Source organism: Lutjanus erythropterus, chromosome 2, assembly GCF_056507025.1.
Source record: "Lutjanus erythropterus isolate fLutEry1 chromosome 2, fLutEry1.hap2, whole genome shotgun sequence".
Classification (NCBI taxonomy): domain Eukaryota; kingdom Metazoa; phylum Chordata; class Actinopteri; order Lutjaniformes; family Lutjanidae; genus Lutjanus; species Lutjanus erythropterus.
In genome coordinates this window covers 11,087,247-11,107,837 of record NC_139318.1, presented here as the reverse complement: position 1 = coordinate 11,107,837, position 20,591 = coordinate 11,087,247, and positions in this window count along the sequence as shown.

Sequence of the window (20,591 nt, the reverse complement as noted above, 5' to 3'; positions counted from 1 at the left end):
AGGTGGCCGGTAAAGAGGACGGCATCCCTCTGCCGGCCAGCAGTGGAGACGAAGGCAGGACCCCTCTGGGAGCCAGTATCCAGAATATTTGGATACTGGGGCTGACAACTGGCGTCTGGAGAGCAGGACTGGAGTCTGGCGATGGGGAGTCTGGCAGGTGAGCCGGTAAAGCCAAGGAAACTGCAGAAACTGCAGCACCTGGACTGAGGACCGCTGCATGTCAGGACGAGATCACTGCATGTCTCAGGCTCTGTCTTGGCATTGGCCAACCCTGGGACGGAAAAGGCATTTAGTTGGTACTGATACTGTAGTATTGAACAATATTAAGCATCTAAACTGATTCTTCTTGACATTGAAGGAACATTTGATGTTGTTTAAATTTGGTACAGCTAGCTAGCTGATTGACTATGCAGAAAGTTGTGCTTGGAAACTGGAAAAGGGCAAGCACTTGGGCAAATGATGAATGAACCGTCTCTCACAGGTTAACTTCAAACCAAATCAGAAACCAAACTCTTGATGACACTGGGGGAAGAGCGAGAACATCTTTGATGACGCTCACCCTGTCAGGATAGGAACTTGTTGTTTCTGAATGAAAAGTTGCTGTCATCACACCTAAACCTCACTTGTAGCTGGCAGCAGTCTTTGAACTATTTTGATTCAGCCACAAGCACATAGCTTGATGCCTGACGAGATGAATTTTGCAGGAAAGCTGTTTGGATTTTAATCAGTGTGACCATTTACCTGTGACAGAATGGTGATGTTTGTGCAAGTTTCAGTTGGACTTTGAAAACTAAATCAACACATTACATTTAATAAACTTCATCTATGAAAATATTTAGAAATCCAGGACATGTTACTGTATATAAAAAATGAATATGTACTCCACAGACTGAGTGGCCCACAGCAAGTGGTCGTAAACTGTCTGATTAGGGCAGCCATGAAAATAGATTCCACCCCTTTAGTAATATTTTATTGTACCATAAACCATAGAACAACAGATCAGATCACTCTCCATGCCTGGCAAGTCTCCAGTGTGATTAAGTAGACGTTGCATTTGTGAACCGTAAGGTGTTACTATGTGACCGGGGAGCCAACAAATTATACATACACCGTCACTTGCTGAATAATCAGGATAATATTTCACCAAACACACACACACACGGCCTCTCTTTAAATAGGAATGTGACTCAGAATAAAGAGCTTTTAGTGTCACACATTTGGATTTGAGCCAGGCAGCATTAAATGCATCGCATTATGGACCAATATGGCTCTATAAAGCACTTCACTGCAGTGCCACAGCTGTTTTAGTGACTGATAGAGAAAACAGGCAGACTTGTACCTCAAAGGGTTGATGTCAGTGATAGCAGTCATAACACCTCTGTAAGCAAATTTCACAGGTAGCGTCATTTAATTAAGACTTCGGAAAGTGTAGAAATGGACTGTGAAAATGCGCGTGTGAAAGTCTGTCAGCTGCCGGGTAATTTTCCCCTCAAGCTCCTGTTAATCTCAAAATGCAACGCTGCAACACGCTGGCACCTTCCCGCTGAGATCCCCTCACACTGACTGACACAGAAACACACACTCAAAGGACACACATACAGTAATGCTTTATTCATTTATGGATGCTCGTACTGGAGCACATGCACAAAACCAAACAACTAACTGTGACAAGCAGCTGTGCCGGTGTGCTGTAACAACCTAAGCCCTCAGGTCGCTCTTCTCCACAGCTCTGTCATGTCTCATCCATGTGGCCGTCCATCAACACGTGTGTCTTACAAAGACACAAATAATTTGTATTTAGCACACACACAGGACAGTATTGCAGGTCCTGTGAGTTGGAACTTTTTTGAGTGGAGTTTCCAGGTGAAAGCAGTGAGAAATTGAAATATCTTGTTGACAAGTCTCAAAACAGCAACTGCTATTGACACATTTTGCAACTCACATCAGAAGAAGCCTTCTAGCCACAGAGACGGCTTTGGTTTTATTTGGGTTTTCACTGCAGAAACACCTGCTGCCACCCTAATATGGAGTGGAAAGGAGTTTGAGGAGAAATATATAAAGTGTTTGCTTTATTTTTCACCAAAATGATACTACTGATGGACACTACTGATTTTAGTGTTTACTCATCAGCACAATCCAGGCCTGCTTCCAGAACAGAATGACTGGAGGTGGATCTGAAATTAGAGGAGAAGAGATTATTCTGGAACAGAACCCAGACCATACAGGCCTCTACACACATCAGACTGGTCAGTTATAACTCCATATTCTGATTTTTTTATTAAGTAGTACAATAGTGTTGGTTCGATGTAATCGATTACCATTAATATTAACTACCTAATAGAAAATTGTAGGGTGTAGATTTGTGGTGATGGATCAAAATGGAAGGTGCACATGGAGAGTCACAGTGTCTATTCCCTGAATATACTTCCAAACTGATGCATACACAGACGGCTGTGGACAACACATATGTGTGACCTTGTGCCATCTTGCACTTGGCACTTATCATTCAGATTTTAAGCGAGGGTGCAATGCATGAGTTTGCACCCTTCCTTCATGCTCTAAACATGAGCTAGGTAGCATTATTGTTCCTCCAAAACTGACTGCAACACAGTATGTGCATATGAATGAAATTTGTACTAAAAAAAGACTACAGTCACAACCCAGTCTTCTAAAAATGTATCTGCAATGAATTTACAATTAAAAATATCTAACTCTGCCTGCAACCTGTGTTGGAGATTAGTGAACTACACTAATAGTAAACTATATTTTGCAGTAGCTTGCTGGTAGTTTAGCTATATTCATATTTCCATAGTGATTCAAGTAGTTAAATTACTTTTCTGACATTTTTTGTGTTGTTAACTACTGAAACTACAAATTATTTTGGGGCATAGAAGGAAAGAAATTGTTTTTTTCTTAGTTTATCATTGCTTCATTGACTTATGGATATTCCATGTAAAACCAAAGCTGACATTCCTTGCACTTTCCTCTGAATTATTTTTTGTTTTTTTTGTTTTTATCTATGACCTGTGGCATTTGGCGTTTTTTGCAATAAACTCATTTGAGTGTCATTTTTTTGCTGGCATGTGACTTTTTTCTGGTATATTTTGTTATAATTTTGTATGACATGGGCATGTTTGACCAGTTTTTCCAAGTAGCTTTAGTTACTAGATTCCCCCCTGTGGGTAGCTTTGCTTTTTCCAGGGTGAAGTAATTGGGAGGCTGCAAAGCTTTGCTTTCAAAGAAGCTTCCCCAGCACTGCCTGTAAACCACATTTACGCAATTGATAGGACATCTGGGACCTGAAATGAAGCTGGTAAGAGATTTGTGCATTGACTATGTTTTTTGCCTATTTTTGTGCTATTGGAAAGAGGATATGATCTCTAAATATCCACAAATGAAAGATTATGTAAAGACACATCCAACAGGCTTTGAGACTGAAGCAGATAAATAATTGATGACCATCTCAAAACACAACCACGTCACGTGCTGCAGTTCAGGAATGGGGCAACAGGAAGGAGGCATCCAAACGCAGACACTCAGGCAGAGCTGGTTGAATACAAGGGACAGGTAACAATAAAACAGATTTACACTCGACAACTTGAAGCCAGGCTGAACCAGAACACATCCAAGAGGGCAAAGGCAGGAAGCTGGTGGGAACCACAGGTAGTGGACAACAAGATACTGGACGACATGACACAAAAACACCATAAAAACACTAATAATGCAGATATTGTATTAGAAAAGTTGCTATGTTGTTAGTTGTTGTTATAGTGTAACTTTAACAAAGCCATCCCACACAGTTTTTAGTATTTTGGGTCTGAAAGAGATGGTATTTTGATCCTTTCTATGTCCTCTACATATAGCAACATATGTATGACTACAAGTTGACTGACTTTGTGCTTCATTTTGTTGATAAAAAAAAAAAAAAAAAAAAAACCTAGGTGACATGCTTCTCATTAAAGGTTTTTGCTTTATAGATACGTAGTATATTAATGTTAATTCTAGGAAACAAAGTTTTTAATGTTACCTCCATTGTTAATAACATTCACTGATACATGATCATTATCAGAGGTGAACAACAGATTTCTGCCTTTTTCTAACCCCATCACAGAAAAAAGAAAGAGAGTTCCACCCATTCAAAAGTAGTCAGGTGAGATACTGAATCCCAGGTTTGCACCGATCAACTGTTCTGAGACTGGAACTGGTTTTCAGCGTGACCGGTCACTATCACATATTCAATTCTGTACCAGTCATAGTCACACACACGCTCCACATGGTGTGAACATCATGCACACAGCAACACAGACAGTAACGTCACAGCCACAACAGCGCTGGTCACAGCCACACAACTAGCATGAAATTGGTGTCAGCAATAAATTCCAAGAACAGAATAAAAAGAAGACAGACAGTCTACAAAAAGATGGTGCAGGATGATGGTAAACTTTCTAGCTCTTCAGGCTAATGTTAGCCAGCAGCAGACTACTGCCCACAGACTAATGGTTAAAAACTCACTTCCTGTTCTGGCTGGAGAATAAACAACTCGTTTTGATGTCTCCTTAAACATTTGCTCATCCAGACTCATCTAACTTATGCTTCTGTTTTTCTCTCCGCAAAGCTTTACAACTGCATGCTGTTGCACCAAATCTGTCTCTGGTTTGTTCACATCTTGCAAGAGTGCTCCTTAATAGTCAGCATTTTATTATGAACATCCAATTTAATTTTACATTAAAGAAAAGTGACAAAATGTTTGTGTATTCAGTGTTTGTGTATTGTGCTTGTCAATTATAGTTCTCAGAAAGAATGAAAATTGGAATCGGTGGGTCAGACCCTTAAAAAATTGGGAATCTGGAATCAGGTAAGAAAACTGCAATCGATGCATATCTGCTACATACATGTACATGATAGCCCACAGCTTGGAGCTGCCTGAAGAAGATGCAGCTTTCCAGAATCATGTAACAGAAATTAGGGTGGTAAAAGACATGTGTGACAGACAGATCATAGCAGCGGTCATGGTGAAATTGATAATCTGGGGGTTTAAATCATTTTCATGGACCTTTATTTTGTTTTGTGCATTTTTGTCTTTGAAAGATTCTCATTTTTATGCCTCCAGGTCTGCATCACCTGTGGCCGTAGGCATTGTGTTTTCAGGTTTTCCATCTGTTCATTTCTCTGTTTGTCCCATTCTTGTGAACCCAATATTTCAACAATGTCTTGAGGGAATTTCTTTAAAATAGGCACGGATGTCCACTTGGACTCATGGAGAAACTCATTAGAATTTGGTGTTGAAAGGTTTCTGTGACATCAAAAACGTGTTTCAGAATAATAATCAGAAAGAATCAGTCCTGTTTCTCACTGGAATTTATTCACTGTAATCACACATGTCAATATAGTGTATATTGTGTACAGTATTTTGCTAAAAACACACTATCTTAAATAATCTTCAAATTTCCAGGCATACAACCAAGAGGCAGTAATTCTAGTTTATTCAGTGCTTTGATGTGAATGGGTACATTTATATTGCATCTCACTTCACATTAAAACTATAAAACTGAGCGCTGAAACAGTATCATCAATATGTGAAGTAAGCTGCTGAGTAAAACAGTTTTAAAGGAAACAAAAGGAGCTGCTCAATAAACATGATAAGTGGATGAATCATATCCTCCATCATTTCAGTATCAGTATTACCTGATTTGACCCGCTCTCATTCACAGATCGTGTCTGTTGTGGCTTCAGCAGTGATGTAACTCAGCCCAGCTGGGTGCCCTGTGATCCCAAACACTGGGTTCCTTGTTGTAACCGACACTTGGAAATGTAAAACATCTCCAGTCGCTGCACCGACCCCGAGGTACCCCAGAAGATAACAATTCCCCCCTCAATTATTCAACACAGAGAAGAACTGAAAGTATATGAAGTGTGTGATCAATTATTTACCCAGCCTCATGTATTATTGACTTGGCAAGCTGGAACATTTATTGGGACTTTGTTTTCCATGTTTGTCCAATGAAAACAGGAAAAACCTGCAACTGTGGCTCCTGCATTTCTCCGAATGATCCTCATGCTTGCAGAGATCATTTTTTGGGTAGGGTCAAGTGTTGGAGGGCGTGTTTGTGTGTGAAGGAGTGTGTGTCTTCGTGCTTTGATTGCCTTCAATTGCCACACATTTTGTCAAGCTAATTTGTTTTCCTCCCCGCATTGATTACCACTTGCTTTGGGGCAGATCCAACGCACGGGACGGCCTATCATCTACCATCATCAATATGCATGTCTGACTCTCCTGACCTTGAGAGGGCAAACAGACGAGACAAGAGCAAAACAACTTCCTCAGCACGCTTCCTCGTTTGTTTCCTAAGGGTGCGTGGTGATAAATAGCTCTTCCCCTGCTCGCAGTAGGTGTACTCATACAGTAACTGTGTGGGGTTGCATCACCAGGGATTCTGCCATGCTCGGCTAATGCGATTTGAGGCTGTGAGTTTAAAGAATTTCTAATGAGAGGAACGTCTTCACAGCAAATCAGTGTAAGCTTCAGGCACATCAAAAGGGGCGTCAGATTTGAGGCAAACTGATGAATATTCTGCATGGCAACTGCGACTTTGACAAAGGCAAAAAAGAGTTCCTTTTCAAGTATGTTGTGCCCGCTGCACATCAACTTCACAGCAAAGCACATTCTCTATTTATTACCAAAGAAGACAGGAGTTTAGGCCCACTGGAACAGCAACTCATACATTTTAGAGAAGCTTGCAAAAGCTGTGCTGCTGAATTATTATATGCCAGGTTAGGACTGTCATTCCGTAACAGCCTAACTTCTCATTTGTCTGTTCCTATAACTTCCCCCAACTTCATTATAATTACAAAGCAGTGATGCTGAGCTGAAAGATGAGGAGAGGAATTGACGTTTGCTAGAAACCCTCCTCCAAATGGTGCTCGTCCACTCACAGTTTAGCGACCATAACTATGACCAACAGCCTCTCAAACTTTGGATTACTCCACAAGCTGAAGCAGTGCACATGAAACTGTGTGTTTATCTGCATATGTGTGTACCTGTATGTCTCTGTGTGTCCTACCACCTACAGTAGCATTAATTCTGAGGCCAAGGACTATATCATTAACTAACTGTATTCATTTGTGAGGTTACAGGGTACCAACCATTACTAGCATATCCATTATGTCGTATACAGTACTTTCCCACTGGATGGAAGCAACTCTTCGGAACATTTTGTGTGTTTTTCATGATTCATTTATCACCATTTACTGCATTTTATGAGTTTGTTTGTGGTTTCAATAATCAGTTGATGGTCATTCTCATATTTGACTTTTCCATTGTAACGTTTTGCTGCGCCGAGTCAAACTGCGCCATGCTGATTTGCATTTCTATTACCACTTGTAATGTGCCGAGCCGTGCGAAGTTGACATTGACGATGACTCTACTTTCCCCCCGTCCAGCAAGTGAGTGTTGCAAGAGTGAATCCATGTGTGCGCAGAATTGCAGACAGAAATTTGTCAGTGTGTTCAGCACTTTTGTCGCTTCAGCTGAATCTCTTTGTGATTTGAAGTTTAGTTTCTGTCCTGTGTCACTGTTTGTACTTTGAGGTATCTACTTAATTTTACTGTTTTGTGTTTGTCTTCAGCCATATAGGAATCATGTTAAGTTACCACTGATGAAAACTCAACATTTCCTGATTTGGCTCCTTCAGAATAAAAGCCTATGACTAACAGAACAACACTTTTTTTGTTATAGAATGTGAAGTGTTTGTTTGACGCTTTACTCAACTTGGGCTAAACTTCAGTTGAAAGACACATCTTCAAGCAGGTAACACTGTTGTAATGAAGATGAAATTCCCTGCTGTACTGGGCTGACAAAGTCAAACTGAGTCACACCTGGCCAGCATATGTGTATGAGTAATAGGTGATTTTTGTCATTATAGTAATGTTCATTGTGCTCAATGTAATGAAATGGTCTTAGTTTGGTAAGGTTTCCGTTAAAATAAGCACCTTACTTACTCAAGTTAAATTAGGGAGTGGCATGACATTTACTTTTTATGCGGTCTCTTAGGGGAATGTCCTGCGTTTGTTTGACCCATCCATCCACTCCATCCTCCTCCATATGCAGCCCTAGCTGCTCTTAACATCACCTGAATTTTTTTTCTCTATGACATTCAGACTAAATGTCATAAAATGACACGTGAAAAGCAAAACAGGCATTATGATAACATAAAAATGACTTCAGACATAAGTTGCTGAGAGCAGGCTGTTCTATCCTACTGTTTTTAGATTTGGATTAGTTTATACTCCAGCAACCCCAGCCAAATTCAACCTTGAATTTTTGCCAGATGCATCGGTTAAATCTTCATTCTAAAAGCCTTTTCTCATATAATGTTAAGAGTGAAAACACACTGTTTGGAAAGAAATAAATTTTCATGGAGCTCATGTTAGCCTTGTTAGCTAGATAGCTGCTGTTTGAAATTAAAGACCTACTATTTAAAAACTAGCAAGAATTTGAAATGGTAAATCTGCAACAGTTCCAGCATGTGCAGTGCTATATTGGAAAACTTGGCATCCAATGGTAGCTGAGAGTGATGAGGCTTAACGAATGGTCAATTTGAGGGATTCCCACTGGCAGATAAATGGCTAGTTAATTAAGAAGAACACATTAATGTACAATACAACACTATAGGTACTTATACAGGCACTTATGACATGATATTTTTCATTTGTAGATTTGTACATTTTTATTTTCTGTTGTGTTATTTGTGCCATCAACAGGCAGTCTAAAGTATATCATGTACAGTTAGACACCAACTGGATGCACTGAACACTGCAGTTTACAATTGCTAACATAATGACTTTCATAAAGATCACTCACTCTGCTTTTAAGAGGCTTTCACTGGAGATTTCTGCTGTGGAAGCAAGCAGCCTTCAACACTATACGATATTCACCTTCCTGGTCTGGCACACAGCCCAGGGTTCTGAAACAGTGGCGTCCTGTGGGAGGTAATCTCTGCTGGGAGCCCAGTCAGAAATCACACTGTCAATTTTACACATGTCGCGTGGGCCACATTGAATCACACCAGGCAATTTCGGAGTTGACTCCCTTGTAACCAGTGTTTCTGCCGCCATAATTGGATAAGCTGTCAGCTGGGGCCTCTCGAAAAGAGCCTGGTCTTATTGTACCTGCCGGTGAGTGCATGAGTGCCCCCACATGCTGTGTGCTTTTGAGTATATACTGTATATGCATTTGAGCAAAGGCATGTGTTACGGGGGAGGAGAGAATGTGTCTACCTCAAATTCTAAACAACCACAAACTAAATTATTCTGAAATGTAATTGACTATAAAAGCCAACTCCAGTTTTGAATTTTTTTGACACAAAAACACAACATTTTTTGTTTATGTCCCAAAATCTATCCTGCTAAGTGGTACGAACCAAATATATCACTTTTATCCAGTGAAAACAAGAGCTGTAGCGCCAGACCAGTCGATACATGTACGTCTGTGGCAAACACTTCATCACAGGTTAGTTAATGTTACTGATGAAATATGTGTGATTGTGCCTGTATATCAAGTTGAATCAGAAAAGGGTCTCAGTGATGGTGTTACTAAAGTTTTTATTGTGAAAAATATGGCCCTACCATAAAACACCTGCTTTTAGAACAGACTTTGCTTTGACAGTTTTGTCAGTATTCATCAAGCATAGAGGGTGTTTTAACATTAGTAATTCACATAAGTGAGCTGACCAAGCAAGCAAGCAAATTAAGCTAAAACAGACCTATTTTCTACTTCTTTTGGCTAATAGTAAAATTTCATGTAATAAACACAACCTCCAATCAAAATATCAATCAAAATACAACATCTTATATTTTAGATGACAATGAAAACATACTTATTAATATTATATCCCATTTCTGCCATATTCTGCCAATAAATCGCCCTCAGTTTTTTATATCTCAACACATCCAAATTCTCATTTCAAACATTAAGTGTAAAAGAACAAACAACATATAATGTGTTAACTGGGGAGCTTTAGAGGTGGTGGTAGGTAGATCTGTTACATTTAGACAAAACCAGGGTAGTTACCACCTGTGCAGGTGCGTGTGGTTGACAGTCAGTTGAAGGAGAGAGGGGTGTGGAGATGGTTCATATGTTCAGCACCAGGTGACTTGATCGGCACAGTTTGTGCTTGTTGTCAAATTATATCGTCAGCTCATTGTATATTAATTTTACTGAAACACCTGGAAATATTGGTTGTGAACTTTGTTACTGGACTGGATAAGTGACTGGCCTCCAGAGCCAGAGAAGCCAGGCTGTTATAAATGTCAAATTAAAAGGATGCTCAGAGTGGCACCCTCTGTTTCTAGTATTTATGCTAAGCTAATTTAACCAGCTGCTGGCATCTGTCTCATCTAACTCTAGGCAAGGAAGGAAATAGACATATTTTCCAACATTTAGGCATTGCTTTCATCTGTATCTTCTTCAAGTATTATCACACCGAACCAAAAAATGCAAACAAGACAAAGGAGTGAAAGGACAAAAATAAAACTTTAATTAAGTAACTAGCACAAAAATAACAAAGGCCAGTTGGAAAAATAAAGCCAAACAAAGAAAATCCAAATGTCCATGAAACAACAAAAACACAGAGGGGAAAAAACAAAGAAGTTATCCAAAAAGGTGCACAGAGGCAATGAAGGTGAACTAGCAACTGAAGAGGGAACAGACACAAGGCTAAATACACCAGGGAGGTGATCGAGGGCAGGCGAAAACAATCAGACGTCATAAAAGGCCAGAAAAAAGACAAGGACAAAAAAGGCACACAAGGGAAGGGAAATACATGCATTGGTTTGCGTAATCTTCCTCCTCTCTCATTAAACCTGACTAACCCTCATCCAGTTTGTTTGCTGGTCTGAAATCCTGATGTAGATTACTGATCAGCTCCACATCACATTACTCAATCAGTTACTGGACTAATCAAAGAAATATTGCATTGACACTGACTTGAGTTGTTTCAGAAAATGTTAACGTTCAGCTGACATAACATGAATTTTATATGGGAGACCGACAGTCAGTCGCCACTTTCCCATCTAATTTTAGGCGAATTTGTGTTGAACGTTTTCAATGTCCCAAAAACAAGAGAAGAAAATGGGTTAGGTGCTAATAAACTAGGCTACGCAAAGTGTAGTTTTGTCACAAGTTGGCTGTGAGAAGGGTGTAAACTGGAAACCACTTGTTTGGAGGAGAAGAAGGAAACAAAATCAGTTGCCTTGGCCCTTTATGTTTTTTCAATCAAGTAATTTCTAATTATTCTTTCATGTCAGCTGTATTCATGACCGTGGCAACAGACTTCTTCTTCTCTCAGAACAGAAACAGCTGATAAGTCGTGAGTTAAATGTTTGCCATGTCCAAACTTATTCTCCCATTCAGCCCATCAACTCTTTTGAAAAAGGCAAAAACCACCTCAAGAGGAAATTGAAATTTTTGGAAACTGAAAGTTGTTTGGAATTTTGACATTTCCATCAACCATTTCTAATGCAGCACTTCAAAATGTGCATAAAAATGTTGGTGGAAGCATAGGGTTGGTTTCTTTTAGCCATGATCACAATGTCCCCAAACCCTAAATAAATTGATAAATTAACCCAAACCATGATCTTTCCCTAAACCTAACTACGTTGTTCTTTGCCTAAACCAGACCTAAAGGGGTGTCATATCAGAAAACACTAAAAGTTATTAAAAACAATAAAAAAGGTATTCCTGTGAAGAGAAACTGTGACCTCCACCTTTGCATCCGTTGAAGTAATAAAGACCTAATGAACAACTTAAAAGACGTAAATTTTGAATGTGAGGTTTTATGATAAGGTTGCGAGTAAATGTTCTTCACCAAGACAGTTAATGGTCTGTGTCTGATTCCCTCATTCATATTCATCTCAGTGGACGAATAGTGGGATATATTCATAATCAAATGAAGACGGTTAATAAATTCAGCAGATGTGATCCATGTTGGAAATTTTCATCTTTGCGGGGTGCTGGGCTTATGAAGTGTCAGAGCACTTTGTTAAAAGTTCTAATGAGATTCGACTGTGTTGTTTTGAAACGTTATCTTCATTCAATGATGTGAACTGGAGCAACAAACCCTCAATAGTCAGTTTTCAACAGCTGAAAACAACTTCATTAAAGCTCAGTGGGTAATTATCAAGATCTTGTGAATGCTATTATAAAACAGATCTTTGACATGGGCCTTTAGAGATCTCTGCTTTTCTCGTCAAAAGTGTGAAAACAAGTGAAAATGAAACACCAACCTTTCTATAATTAGAAGTGAAATACACCTGCTGTTACACTCTGTTCTTACCTTCTGTTACTCATTTAGTTAAAGTCCAAACTAAGAAACCATAGAAACACTTCATCAGAGCCTTGCATGCCAATGCATGATGGGTTTTAAAATTTCTTCTTATTTTCTTCTAATAAATGTTCAGTAAACTGTGCCAGAACATCTGATAGCTCTCCGCACAATCCAGTGATCAAACAGAACATTTTACTTTCAACATAATGGGAGTTGTCGCCAAATAAAGGTAAGATTTTATGACAGCAAGTCAAAGAAACTAGAGCACACAAATAAAGCTGTCAGCAGCTCGAAAATGAAATCATCATAGTGCTTTAGTTTGTCTGTTTTCTCACTTTTCTGGAGCTTTGCTGTGTGTGCAGATGCAGTGAAATGTTGTAGATGCTGGTTGAGTGAGCAGCATTCTGTCATGTTGAAAATCTGACAGATCATTTTATCTCAAATATATAAAAAGTAAACTGAAAAAATGAACTAAATAAAAAGATGTACAGATCACGAGTGAACAAAAGAGCTGCATTAAAATGCACTAAAGCTGTGTGCAGAGCATTTGAGACCGGTTCCGGAGATCTTTTTTAATTTCCTCAACATTTCCTCAACTCTTTTGACTCGAGCTTTTCTTTGTTTCACAGTTTCAACAACAGACATCCACCACCGTCTTTGTTGGGTGAAGGTGAGAGTGTGATCACATCTTCATGTTGACAGAGGTTTGCTCACACTTTCACCTTCATCTTTAGGCCTACTATGAGTTTTTGAAACGTCAGTCACGTCTCAACTGAAAAGAAGATGTTTTGGTCCAACTCCTGAGAAAAATATCTGTCTCTTTAGCTGTTAAATGCCAGCTATTATTTTTGTCTGCCGTTTGGTGCTGAGAAGGTAGTGCACACAGTCAACTTATCACAGCTTTTTTTCTTCTTTACTGAAAACAGTTGCTTGCAGCCGCTGCTGGTTGTCTTAGAATTAATATATATCAGACAGAGGGCACAAACAGTTCCAGTACAGTAGCTCTCTGTTGATTTATATATGTAGCATTCACAGGTTAGTATACCTGTTAGTTGGAGTTACAAGATAAGAAATAAAACTTTTCTGCTACACAAATTATTCTTAGTTTCTCAACTATGTCTTTGCTATTTTATTTTAAAACTCAAGGTAGTTTTATCACCTAACACCCCAACTATGGGCCCTATTTAGACAATCTATATCACATGGTGTAAAGTGCATGAGGGCGTGTCCATCTCCACTTTTCTATTTAAATGGTTTATAATGTGGGCGAAAAGTGAAATCCAGGACACAAAGGGGTTGTATTATCTAATAGGTGTGTTGTTGGGTGTAACGCGAATGACACCAACCTGAACATCATCTCTCATTCCCTTTAAGAGTCAGATGCACCTGCCTCTGGCACATTGTTATTTAAGTGGTAGATTTGGAAGTTTGATAACCAAATGGGGATGGAAATGATCAAAACATACTGATGCACCGCGACAAGGTCATAGAAATCAACATTATGATCAGCAGCAGATGGGATGTATAGGTGGATGAAATAGGGTGAAGTGTCTCCCCACACTCTGTGCGCATTTAAGCATGAGGCACAGCAGCATGACTGCTGTGACATTACTGCATGCATGGAAACATTACTAGATTATTTACTGAAAGTAGCCTCATTATCATCCCTGTTACAGTATTAATAAAACATTATCTTAGCTAATTAGCTAAGATCAACTTATTGAAGGAAACACTCAATACAAGACACACCTGGAAAGCTTATGCTGCTCAATATCATTTAAAACTAGTTTCCAAACTTTTTTCTGGCATGTCACCTCTTCAGAAGCCAAAAAAGTCCACCTCATTTTAAGACCCACATGCCCATGGACACACAGAGGCACAAGTACATTTCCTACCTATGTAATGTGGGCTCTACATGTGACAGCTTGCAAGTCAAAGGTAAACCAAGTATCTATAGAATTATGCGCATACTGGACGATTCTGCTAACAATGCTGGATCATTTATGTCCTGTACAAACATAAAGTCCCGGTGCAGAAAAAAGGTGGATGTGAATTGTATCTGACTTTCAAGCAGAAAACTAGGGTTGTGTCTTGTCACAGACCTGCAACTATGTTATGAATGTGCTGAGTGAACCAGTAAAACAAAGAGTGGAACCAAAATGCAGACTGGACAGAGGAAGCAGAGTTCAAAAAAGGTTTTAATTGCAAACAAAAGGTCAAACAAACAAAAGCTCAGGCTTACTTTAACAAAGTGGGTATGCTCCAAGAACGTAACAAATCCAAAAAACATGAATACGCACAGACAGGGCTCAGGACATCAACGCAGGAGACAACAACGAACTCACAAAGACACAGGGAAACACAGGGACTAAATAGACAGAACTAATGAGACATAGGTGAGGGCGGTGAAGGACAGGTGAAACACATGACAATCAAAAGGGCGGGAAAACAGACAAAGACAGGAAGTAAAAACAACAAAGACACACAAGGGAGTACCAAGACTACAAAATAAAAGAGGAAGTGTCCAACAAAATCCAAAACCATGACAAACTAATGCTTGCTTTTGCACACTGTAACCGCAAAATGTTTAGTTGCCTAACCCTAACCATACCTTAACCATAGTTTAGACACAACCACATTCTTTCACTTACCTTTACCATATCATATATATATTTCCACATGTATTTTAAAGTAGCTGTGAGGAGACACTGTTTTACATTAAAAAGGTCACAAGTCAAAAAGGGTGGGAAAACTGTCCTAAAGCAACACTTTGCCTGGACATTCATGTGGTTTATTGCCTGCTGAACTAAATTGGATGTCTTACAAGCTCAATAAACCGTAATTTATATTGTCTGTCCACCGAAAACGTCATCTACTCAGGCTTGCGTAAAGGTGTGTTCATCTGTTAGTGTCCATTTTGAGAATTTTCCTTCAAGAACGAAATAACATTGTTGCTATCTTCATACCTTTCAGCAAAATAAATTATCGGCCAACTCCCCCCGAGCAAATCACACAGGCATCAAAACAGAGCCCTAAGCCTGATTCACGTTCGTCTGGCCTCTGTTATTGCACCCAACTCAAATGACATCCCACAGTGCATGGAGACAGTAATCGGATTAGCCGTGGTCGTGAGAAGACAAACATAACATGTTGTGCTCTATCCCAAGACTTCCCCTTCAGCCATCATCTTCATCAGGTGCCATTGTCCCTTATCTCCTTCCCTCAGCGCCTGTCCTCCAGCTCTGCTCTGAGGCCACAACACCCGCAGCCAAACCAATTTAGCCACATCCAACAATCCAATCACTTCCACAATGTATCTGTGTCAATGTCAGAGAGAGAGAGAGAGGGGAAACTGTTGTCCAATGATCTTTGAAATGCAGTGGATTGCGTGGAGGAAATAATTGAATTGCACGCTATAAACAGCTAATCTGTGTGATGGCGCCAAACAGCAGTGAAACGATTACTTCATTACCTGTGCGCAACTAAAAACGGAGCTACAGCTTTTTAAAGCCTCCACCTCAGTGTTTTACAAACATCTTTTTTACTCAACTCATCCTCCCTGTATTGCTTTTGAAGTCCAGTAAAACCCTGAGCGTATCGATTGCTATGATGGCTGCCTGAGGAGCACTAGGTTGTAATAACAGCTTGAAGGCATGTCCTGGCCTGACTCTGCTACCCTTGCAACACCATACCGAGATGAGCAGGGCACAGGGCAGGAAGCACATAAATAATTCACTGTGATCTCACTCTGGCCCACATGTAATTTAGCTTGTATCCCCGATGGCTCCGCCAAAAGACAGAAAGTGTTCTGTTTTACTCATCCAAGGGGGACCCTCCGCGGTGATTTGAACAGGAAGCCCAGCTACCTGCCTCCACAATCAAGGCAGGTTAGAGCAAGAGAAAGGTGAGAAAACTGCTGGACTCATCAATATTCATGCAATACATGAGGCGGTGCTGCAGGAAGGAGGAAATCACAGCATGACTGAACAATTAAAGCATTCATCGCATGATATCATGCCAGGAAACCAAATAATCTGTCCCTAAACTACTGCAGTGCTGACTACCTATCACTGCTTGTAAAGCCACTGCAAGTTACTTGCTTACTTTTTTTGTCTCAAACTTGATATTATTTTCAGTATGAGTGAAACACATTTATATGCACATTCTCTACATGTACACACTGTACAACTGAACCTCACTTTTCAGGGGAAAAGCAAATTTGCATACTTGATTGTAGACTACAAATTGCCAGTGTTGGAAGTAATGCGTTACAAAGAAAGGCAATACTGTAATTCCATTACTTCTGGTGGTAACTAGGCATGTAACTAATTACTTTTTCAAATTAATAACAAAGTTACAATTACTAAAAATTACTTATAGTGGACAACTGTAGAGGGCAGCCGACAAACGCAGCCTATTCTGAGGACTATCTTCTTGCACCATACCAGTCTACAACAGCAAAAGTCAATTCATTGTGATTTGGGCTCTGATCCTGATCCTGTCCGATAACTTCAGTTCAGAGTTTGATCAGCTCAGTGGATTGGCATTTGATTGATTGTGTCTCAGTGAGGCAGGGTGTTTTCTTCCCTGTCTCAGCTCCCTTTGTTTCAACCACTGAACCTCATTACTCAATTGATCCCTCACGCTGATCAGGTTTCATGATGACACCACCTTAATACATCTAAATCTGAAAACGACGAGGCACCTTAAACTGAGTGACCTAAATTTACTGTTTGATACAGTCAGACAGGTGCATTTTTACATAAACACATTTCTGGGGCTGATTTAACACCTCCAGATGTCAAGGACTGACGTACACACAGTCAGTTTTCCCATGACAGTCCACAGCTCTGCTGGGAACACAGTAAAGTCATTTAGTAGCCATCTGCAACAGCTACAAATCTAATCAGCAAAGCCCGACAGAATGTTGTTCTTTCAACCTCAGCTGCTCAATTTGTCAGATCCAATCTTTGTCCAATTTTACTCATCTTTCATTGAAAGTCGGGGGTGCTGCTAGGAAACTGCAACCCTGTCAGCGCTGCTCAACTCACACAATTATTCGGCTCTAAATGTGCAATCTTGGTGTTTATGTTACGTCAGCCGTCACAGATGTCAAGGAGAGTCTCACTCAGTTACATGTATGACAGCAAAGGTAATTAAAAATAAAAATAGAAGAACCATGTTCACTCTTGAATTCAGAGAGACAGACTTGTTTTCCATTGTCTTTTGATGTCTCTTTTTCAAAGATTGCTCTTGCAGTCAGCCGAACTGTTCTACAAAAAATGTGGACTGTGAAACCTTCTCATACCCAACTTTATTTTAATATAAAGAGTGTAAATTTAACTGTTGAGTCTATTCATATTTTATATACTGTTCTTATTCTAATTTTCCTCTTGCTTTTAATTTTTATATTTCATTTTTCAGTTTTAATGATGCTTCTTTTTAGTTTTGATATCCACTCTGCTGCCATAACACTGGAAATTTCCCCTTTGTGGGACTAATCTTAGATCATATTTTGCTGTCAGCAAAGGAAACTAGTCTTTACAATGTCTTAAGGCACAGTACATGTCTGATTGTGCATATGAGCTTGTATATTGTGCTCTGAAGAAATGAGACTTCAGATTCGATAAGGAGGACATGTGTGGGTAGCAAAGTAAATTCAGATATCTTCTCCAACATACATTTATTATTATTATTGACTGCATAACCTGCAGTGATCGAAAATGCTTTTCATATGGAATATATTAAGTTTTCTGTACAGAATAAATTATTTAAAGGTAGAGTCAGTAGGATTTGTCCGAGCTGTTTGGAAACATGTCATACGTATTGCGTTGGTGAAAAGCGCAACACAACAAGACAGACATTACCACTATTATGTAACATGAGTCCACACATTTTTTTTTTAGGAAAATGTTGCAGATTATACCTTTAAAGCTGCACTAATCTTTATTTGTTGGGTAGGTTGGGCAGGTGTTGTACACACACCACTGACATCACTGAAACAACTTATGTCCAACCATTGAAATAAGGATGGATGACTTGTGTCTACTTCCTGCCACTGCACAGAAATGAAGCCAGAATATACAGGAGCACTGCCATCTTGCACTGGTGACATTTTAATCCAGAATCTGCACAATAGTGATCAGGGTTGGAGCCTCTCAATCACAAGCAGGACTCAACCTTATCAAAAACAGTTATAGGGTGACAAGAACTACATAAAATAACCAAAAACATTGCTGTGGAAAAATGTAAAAAAAAAAATTGATTTTCTCCAATCTGCTAACATTGAGGGGGCGGGGTTTATGACCTATACTGCAACCAGGCACTAGGGGACGATTGAGATGTTTTGGCTTCACTAGGGAGTCATGTTGTCTATCTTTATATATGTCATTGTGGTGAAAGTATCAGCAAACAGTTGCCTCTTTCTGACTTCCCAACAAATAAGTCAAATATATATTCTAGTTCAGCCCTTTTTTTTGGCAGACACCAGCTGCTTATGAAGGTACCAAGTACTCTGTTTCATTGCTAGCTAGTTAGCTAGTTGCTAACTTTGACCGCCAGCTGTTGGGTGCTGGGCAGATAAAAATCTGTGGATTTATCAGAGCTTTCTTGCTCTTTGCTGCTGTCTAAAACAAGGTTGGTGGGACCAAAACAAACTGTAAAGTTGTGGGCCATAAAACCAAAACAATGAGCTCAAAGAGGCTAAAATGCTATGCATTGTATTGCTATCCATGCATAATTGGGTACAGATTATCTGTGGGTTGGTCACAATGAGTTACTCATTTCACATTACACGCAGTCATTTAACACACTGTTAAAATAATAATATTGATTATTGTTTTAATATTTACTGTATTTACTCAGGTAAGTTCCTCTAAAGCTGACACTGTGAACTTGGCCTGGATCACACATACTATTAAACAAATTTTCCAAATATCTTTGTAGATCCTCTTAATTATGAAGAAACTCATATATAGTTATAATTGATAACATAAGAGCTGGCAAAGAGTTTGTGTGGACATGAAAATATAATCAATAACTAATCCCCACTGTGCTTAAAGCAGAAAAACACTCTTATCCCTGCTAAAAAAAAATGTGCATGTCACCTCGGCCTTGGCCTTCAGGAATAAAGTGAAAGTGTTGATGCAATATAAATGTATTCTGAGTGAGAAACATAATCAGCTCAACAGGTAACTGGCTGTAATAATGGCTCATCAATAATTAAGCACGATGGCACTGCTGGAGCTGATCTGATACACACAGCTAATGCTGGCACAAGTGTGTGCCTCTGTGTTACTGTAAAGGAGGGAGTGAAATCATAGCTTATGAATAAACAAGCCTAATCTGAGCTCTGCGGCAGATTGTTACACAACGACTTTGAAAATCCTGGAAATCAGTTTATTCATGCGGCTTCGCAGCGGGGAGGGATGCTTGACATGTTCACTGGAGGAGAGCAAACTTCTGCAATATTTTTATCTGATCAGCTTTGTTGTGGTAAAATCCCCTGTAATTGATGACAGAGACATGTTCTCTCCGGCAAATCAGTTTAAAGGGAGATGACGGATGGAGACAGAGGTTGCTAGGGAAAAGCGGCTCATCAGTCTTCCCTCTGCCAGGGTGACGGGGGCATGAAGCTGTCATTTTCATTCGCTCCGCTACTTGCTCTTCTCCTCCATTCACAACTCAATCCACACCAGGCGGCTCCAGTCCACTCTAATGCTGGATTTCTGTCCTGATCTTCAGACTCAGAATTCATATTATAAATATGTGAGTCCTGCACTGCAATCTCGACTAGAGATAGTTATCAGCTAATGTGAATGACTTTTGGAACAATTTTCTAGCTAAACTGATTGATACTCTCCGTCTAGGTAGATCCAATTTGGGAGGGGGTTAATTGTGGCTCTTGACTGTCCTTTAGAGCAATAGCAACACTTTCTCACATTTCTGCTGAAAGATAGATAAGAGGATGAATACCACTCTTACTGGTACTTACCTTAGACAGTGTAATACATAGTGGATGAAGCATGCACAACATAACCTGTTGTTATAGGAAGAGCTGTTTTGAAGCTCACGCTGTGGTGGCTCTGGCTGTCGCCATCTTGGCAGTGCCTGACTCGGCTAGCTCCTGGTTAGTCCAAACATGGGCAAAGAGGTGGAGCAAGGGTGGAGCTGAGGCGGCCAAATGAAGCGGCTACCTAGCAGCTAGCCATCTGAAATGTTACCCACTGGTCACTCAAGGAGATCAGGCCCTCAATCATACATAACTTT